This window comes from Pocillopora damicornis, chromosome 3 (assembly GCF_964200805.1).
Source record: "Pocillopora damicornis chromosome 3, jaPocDami1.2, whole genome shotgun sequence".
Taxonomy (NCBI): Eukaryota; Metazoa; Cnidaria; class Anthozoa; order Scleractinia; family Pocilloporidae; genus Pocillopora; species Pocillopora damicornis.
This window is the reverse complement of record NC_142672.1, coordinates 17,736,972-17,744,752: the sequence shown is the minus strand read 5'-3', so window position 1 is coordinate 17,744,752 and position 7,781 is coordinate 17,736,972. Positions and strand designations below refer to the sequence as shown.

Genomic DNA, 7,781 nt, shown 5'->3' with positions numbered 1-7,781 from the left:
TATATGCAGAGATTCCAACCCTCCCGATTTGATCGGGAGTCTCCCGATTTGATGTCTTGCCTCCCGCTCTCCCGATTTTTACCAAATTCTCCCGATTTATCATAAAATTCTGAAAACTAGGGGAAAATTGCTAATCTTTAGAATTTTTGGCGATCTGTCACTGTGAAACACTCATATTATACTTACTTTCTTCGCGAAGAGCATTATGGTATGTTATAACTCAGGCCGGAATGATGTCAAAATTCAGGAAATGGCACTTGAGAGAACCTGAATTTGCAAAATTTCCCGGGGGCATGCCCCCTGACCCCCCTAGAAGCTCGCGCCTTTGGCACTAATGATTACTCCCTATTTTCCATCACATGGGGTTGGAATCTCTGTATATGTACATTTTATTCTGAAACTGAAGGAGACAGTTTTTTGGTCTTGACGCAAACCTGTTGACACAAACGGGGACATTCAGTCTAGTTGATACAGACATAAAAGAATAATGTGATTTGAAAGGAAGGTCTATTAACTGCAATCTTTGGCAGTGTTCACACTTGGTGCCCGGGCACTGTGCCCGGGTTCTATTCTACGCCGGGCACCAATGCGAACACACCTTTTTTCCTGGTACCCACGCCAGAATTCGGGCACGGTGTCGGTACCCGAGTACAAGGTCTCGACCTTGTACTCGGGCACTAAACTGGGCACTGAGTCCTTGTGTGAACACATTTTTCGTTGGTGCCCTGGCACTTTACCCACAAACAACTTGTTTTCGTACCCACAATTCCTTGTCCTACTCGAGATTTCAAAATGGCGTCCGACGGTGCAAAGTGGAGTTCAATAGTGAGCGTGTGCTCTGTTTATTGAATGTGAACATATCTTCAGACTGGGTACCGTGTGTCTGAACACAGCACCATTTTGTGCCGGTGCCCGGGTACTAGTGCCCGGGCACCAAGTGTGAACACTGCCTTTGAAGGGACTCGCTCCATTTGGTAAGGTCATATTTGTATTGATGGCTTCCTCTATCAGGCCAACCTTAAGGGATTGCTCTTATTAGAGAAAACGATAAACAACTCCTCTTTATGCCACAATTGACCTCCTAATGTATAAATCTCGCTCAAAAATACTTCTTTAATTTTGGAAGAAAACCATGGATTAAAAATTACTTGAAAGATTATTCTTAGTTTTATTTGAGTGGTTCGGCTTTTAGTGACAGTTCAAACAAATTCGGGACTTTGGCAACCGACCGCCTAGTAAGATGCCGGTTAATACAAGTTCGACTGAACTTTGTTTCCATACTCAGGGTAGCTCCAAAACCCTTTTCATAGAAATATAGAATGAAAAGTTAAATGCATACCCGTCTACGATGAATCTTTGGGGGTAAGGTGGTTAACGTCAGAGTAGATACTTGAGTTGGGGTGCGCCCTCGGAACTAAGAAAAGTGTCACGGTGAATGATTGGTTTCACCAGTGAAGGGACTAGATAGAAATGTGATAGGAGCGTTTCTGATTTTCCGTTGGGTTCAAAGTCGGTGTCTATTAAAAAAAGATGTTCCAAAGGAGGGGTTTGTGCGGTAGGAAGAACGCGAAAACCAATCTGGGTTGTTATTTGAAACTGCATTGTCTTTCGCTTTATTTGCCCGTAGAAATTGATAAAATCGTATTCGCCTGGGGCAATAACGATTAATCTTCGATGAATGAGACTGCACGCTCCTCATGGTGTCACATAAGCAATTTTAGCAATTACACGTACACCGAACAGGAATAACCGCGCCGTCAGCTCAAGGCTCGGGCTCTAGGCTCGTGCAAAGGCGCCTTTTTCAACTTTTCCCACGTGACTCGATACTTCGTTTCGCTTGCCGTAAGTGATTAATCACGTTTAGGTGTAAGGTGTGCACATTATCGTAAAAAATTTTAGCGACCGCGCACCACTCGCTTAAAAGCAGTAAGCAGTCTTGGGGTTGGTTGGAGGTTTCTGCACAATGCGCCTGCGCAGTGGAACTACTCACCAAAACACAAGAGCATTATCGAAGACCTGACCTCATAATTATCTATCTTGTGGAAATTGTAATTAGATTTCTAATTCTTTTAATCATAACCATTACAATTTCCTCAAATGTCATTGGTGCATCAGCTGCTTTATATTTCAATAATCACTCTGAACAGTTGTAATCGGACAGTGTAACCGAACAGCTGAAGCAGCCAATCATGGTAAGTCCACTCAGCGAAATCCACTAATCACAGAATTGATCATAATAACCATAGAAACTACCACTTACCCTGGAAAAAAAATGGGAAATTCCAACTTTTTTGCTTTAGACATTTTCCCTGCTGGAGATATTTGTCCTAAATGTATTTGGTTTTTATAATGGTTATGATTAATTGATTAACTTCGTGTCGTCCAATTCTGCCTTTAATCATACTTGTGACTGACAAATGGTACCCCCGCTTCGCGGTCGTCCGATTTTTTTCATTACTCGTATGATTACAGTCCGAATTGGACTCCACTTGGTCTTATTATCATTATTAATCGAATATATATATCTAGACTTAGTTATTTCATATATGCGCCTTTCAATTGTTTGTTGTTGTTTTTTTTTAATTTATTTATTCTGTTTTTAGGTGATTTGCCTTTGAAACATTTTTCATTCGATTTCAGTTTCCCTAGCGAGATTTTGTCTGCAGCGCTTTCCATATTTTTGATGATGAAATATATCGCCTTTAACTCGCCTTTTCTCGATTCGTTTCAAATCCTGGCGTAGGATTATAACGCACACCGTGACAGGTTCTGTGGCACTCTGCATAAATTCATAGTAAATCAGTCTTCAAGTTGATTAAGACCAGCGAACTGTGAAAATCAACGAGGAAGAACCCTAGTTATACTCAGAGTAGTAGATGTCAGTTTTGTTAGCATAATCCTTCCTACTAAGGGTTACCCAAGTTACAGAAGCTTTCATTTATTTTTGGACTTTTCCGGTCGTTCAGTCGGAAATAAGTCTCATCCCTGTATCGCCCTCCACTACCTGACCGCGCCACTTTACTACCTGGATGCCTAAACTAGGCTTTTTTTTTTCACTTTTTTTTAATGTTTGTCAGTGCTCGTACTGGCAAGCCTCGATTGTTCCAAGGGCCGAGTTACTCCATGGAGCATGTGTTACAACGAAAAAAAGGGCGAAATATTCGTGTTGACATTACATAAACTGTTTTATCCTTAGGAGCTCGAACCAAAAGATGCAAAAACAATAAAACGGTTCTGATGGACTAACGGCTTGTCCACGAGACGTGCAAACTTGGGATCGAAATCAACCAAAGTGTCATTGTTTTTGGCGAAGACGGGAAAGTTTTCCCAACGCAAGCTAAGGGGAAAAATGGCTGTGAGACCTAGGGTATCAATGCGTTTGTTTTTGGCCCCGAGCAGAGCAATGCTACTTGACTGAGAATAACCCTCTCTGCATGTACTAAAAGGGTCTTTACTCGAACTTTTCTCAAAATTATTTGACAAGTTTTGTTATTTTTATATGAACGTAACTCGCGAACGTGTACTTGAAAATCCTTTTGCGTTAGATGGTCAGACTGCTGACATCTTCAGCCTAATAAACGGGACTTTGAGCGTGATACTCGACTAGTTTACTGTGTCTGACGCATCTCTGAGCCGAGACAAAGTGCTGCGTCATGCCAGGTACGTACGTTTTAAAACAAGTAAATGATATGGGGGCGAAATTTGTGGATTCAACACACTACCTTAGCGCTCGCCTTGTTTTTTTAGGTTTTTGTTTTAATATTTCAATTGTTATTACAGCGCTTGAGTGGGCGAATTACAATACCAAAACATCACTGGACTAATTGGCCTGTGTACACTCCGATCCGACACGTTTGTATTACGTTCGTCATTTCGACAACTTTCTATTGGTCACTGTGTTTCTCACTTACTGGCTTCTACGTAAAATTATCGGAGGCCCTCAGATAATTTTACCCATAATAAAATATGCAGACATATCTTACATAGATTTGTTCCCATTCGTTTTCCACAGGCAAACAACAGTATTTTGATCACATGTCCAAACTTCTAACCAGTTGATACGAAATGAAGGTGTTACATGTCTGAAAAACCAGACCCACGTGCATAGATTTGCACATTTTATGTATAATGTGTGACAGGCCGAAAAGTTTTCAGTCATACCCACCTACTATGATTTACACATTGAACAATACATCTAAGGGTTTGAATTAATACTTATTTGGGTTGTTGGTACCCGGAGGAGTACATTTTATGACCAAACCTTTGTTGCAGATTCCACGCCTCCTCAGAGTAATGACTTATGCTTCCATTGAAATCCCAGTGCCTTTTTTATTTTGAAGTAAAAGCGGGCTATCAGGTAACTTCCTATCAGATAATTGTGCTTTTAGCAGCTAGCCATGTTCTCCATTCGGATTAACCTTCCTTCTTGCAAACTGTACTTCTTTGCGAGTCTTCTTTGGCTCGCGTTCGTTGTCGGAAAAGTTTTCAATATGATTCCAGTGTGTCAGAAAATGCTGCAAAACCTCTTCCTAAAATGGACAAGGTGTCGAGTACATCCAGAAGAGTTTTGGCACACTATGTTTAACACTGAAATGCGAAACACTCTTTTGCATATTCTTTTGAGAGATCTTGTCAAGAAAGCATTTCTTCATGGACCCGCAATTGACGTTCCAGTACTCTGCCTTGATGGTGAAATTCCTCGGCGGTGTAATTTGTTAGACTTCCAGCAACCAGGCCGGCCATTGGTGATAAACGTTGGGTCATGTTCCCGACCAGAGTTCATGGTGGACCTACAACAGTTTAATAAAATGGTCCGCCGCTATCAGGGACAAGTCGACTTCCTTGTTTTATACATCGAAGAAGCACATCCAGTGGACGGTTGGGCGTTTAAGGTAAAGCAAATTGAAAAAGAATTGGAATAGTGAGAGTCCCTAAACATATGAACAGTGTTACTATGGATTCAAGAGCCGAAAACTGTTCAAAAAAAGTCTTCGTAGGAAACGTTTTTCATTTTTCAAAAATCTAACTATTTCATGTTTTCAAGCAAATTCTGTGAGCTAGGTTTTTAAGACTGGTGAGCGGGCTACGATGAGATGTGAAGTTTAGCCGGCTTACTAATCCGATAACAAATGAAGAGGAGTATGGCTGATGATTCCTCTTCAATTCAGAGAACAAAAGAAATTTATGTGAAAAGATAGAGGGGCCGCAGCCAGGATGAAACATCTTGTAGAATTTAAAAAACGATCTCTGGCTAAAACTTTTAATTTCCTACTTTTTAATTTCCTACTTTTTAATTAATTTTTAATTTCCTACTTTGTACTTCACACCTAGTATTTCTTACCTTTTTATCATTTTACCCGTTGAAGGCTGTAGCGCAAACAGCCGAAAGCTCGTATTTTTAAAAGTTTTAGCCAGAGATCGTTTTTTAAATTCTAAAAGAAATTTACGTTCTGTTAGGCTAGAGAGAGAACAAACTGGATGTTACGCAAAGACCCTGCCTTACGACAAGTTTAACAACTTTCAGAAACATATTCTCAAACATTTTTCATGCCATTCTGGTACTTTCAACATTAGGACTTGTATACCATAATTAGCTGAAAATTCAGTTTTCCTAAGTTTAGAGGTAGGCTTTGAAAGACTTTGAAATGTAGGCTATAAGAAAGAGTAGTCAAAGAAAACCCAGAGAAGATGAATGTTAACTGTTTTACCCATGAAAATATGCGCTTTGAGAGATAAAATTAACGACATGTTTTCCATTGTTTGTTTCACGATTCTTCCATTCATCACAATTGGAAATACAGAAGATGAATACCCTTCTAATTGCATGCATTAATTACTTACACGAAAGCACGTTCTCTTGAATAAAAAGATCATTATCCTTAAAAATGGCTGAAATTTTTAACTTGACTCTAAAATGATTAAGGGGGCTGGGTATACGGGACCTCAGATCTCCTAAAAAGCTTAGAAGAAAAGTGCACAGATTAATTTGCGTCCAATTAGGATTATCCCTTGGGAGGGAAACAAAACAACTCGCATTGAACCCAACGATCTCACCAATAAATGATAAACGTACTTGATATTGGTTATTTGATGCCCCTCCTTTTTCAACTGTGGCGAACATAGAATTTGTGTTTCTTACTCTATTTTTTTGTAATGTTATTTTGTCAGAACAACCCCAAGATACTTCAACACCGAACTATAGAAGAAAGGTGCGCGGCTGCTAAGCTTCTTCAGCCTTAGTGTCCTGACGAGGTTTCAATAGTTGTTGATACAATGTGCGACGCTGCAAATGCCGCTTATGGTGCCATACCGGAAAGACTTTACGTCATCAAGGATGATGTTATATCATACCAGGGAGGGGTAGGACCTTTTTCATACGATCTTGCAGAGGTGGAAACTTGTCTGACTCAGATATTTCAAGAACAAAATTGACATGGCATGAATAACAATAAAAGATAACAAGATTAATCCTTTATAAAATGAGCTGCACATAACAATGTTTTCACAAGGTTAGTTTGCAAAAATTAAATAGAAAAAGTATTAATTGTTTTGAAAGATCTAAGTGGGTTTGTTCTTCTAGTTGAGAAATGAGACTGTGCTTGTGTTGATGTTTCAGTCACGCGAAGAAAAATTTAAGCAGGTTGAAACAACAATAATAGTGATATATTATGTAAAAAACGTGTAAAAACCTTCTTAGGCTTAGGAAATCCAAATTACTGAGCAGATCGATTTTTAGTGTAAGAAAGAATGGAATGAGTGGAAAACGGCAAACTGCTATTGAGATAAATCAGTGAATTAATGAAAGCACTGTATTTTAGACCTCACTTTATTTACTTAGTTTGCAGGGACCTGCTAAGTTTGACGTTGTAGTTTTTTTGCAGTATTCTTTATGACAGTTTGCACACTAATTCCCAATAGGGGCAGGTGTTAGCTTGAATGTTTGAATATTGTGAAAGAGCTTGCAATGTTAAATAAATACTTTGGCTAGACCAGAAAGTAAAAAAATTAGTTGGGAGGGAAGAATTGTTTTGCTTGAAGTCAAGAGATAGTTATGACATAACAGAAATAAAATAAAACTTCGGTGAAATGTTTTCCTGATCTACCCGCGAAACTTATGAACACGAAACTTGCCGGCCTACGCACTAAAATGCGATCAGTCTAAGTTTTATCAGGTGAGTGTTTAGAAGGAAAAGGAAAAAAACAACTAATGAAAAAAATCATAACGGCAAAAAGCGTGGAAGGCTGGAAAGAACTGATAAAGGTTAGTCGAACAAGAACTGCAGCAGATGGGGTCATATAGGAACAAAATGGAACTCAAATGGAACTCAAAGCTGAGGCTTAGGAAAGGTGGAGGACGATTGCACCGGCAACCTCTTTTTTCATAACAGCGGCGGGTTGAAAAAGAAAGAAATAATTTTGGGGAATGAAGTGTGCGCTGGATACTCGTTGAGATAATTTCGCATCAGTAGTTGGTTGTGAAACCCCAAGTTGAAGAGAGTAAGTTGTGAACTGCCTTTCAAATCAGGCTGTTGCAGGCACGTTTACATTTAAATGCCAAATTTTTGGATGTTCAACAGTTGTCAAATTTTCGTGGAGCACTCTGCCTTGTCTTGGTTTTACGGAACAAAAGCGCCTCTCAAGGAAGGTTTCATTGGCAGTAAATGAAGTTGGGATTTGGGCCAATTTTCGCTGAGTACAGGCCCTCTGGTCCCTGACTTCTTTGATGTGAAGTCCGCGAGTATCAATCCCTGTGAGCCCGGTGGGTGGTGGTTTTCAATTTC

General features: G+C 39.7%; 1 pseudogene across 1 annotated transcript; it reads left to right on the top strand.

Moving 5' to 3' along the window:
• Positions 1 to 61: 61 nt before the first annotated feature.
• LOC113679027 (type I iodothyronine deiodinase-like) lies at positions 62 to 6,432 on the top strand (annotated as a pseudogene). The gene is made up of 3 exons (XR_016184562.1): positions 62 to 974; positions 3,197 to 4,892; positions 6,169 to 6,432. The product of XR_016184562.1 is annotated as a type I iodothyronine deiodinase-like (transcript).
• Positions 6,433 to 7,781: the final 1,349 nt, after the last annotated feature.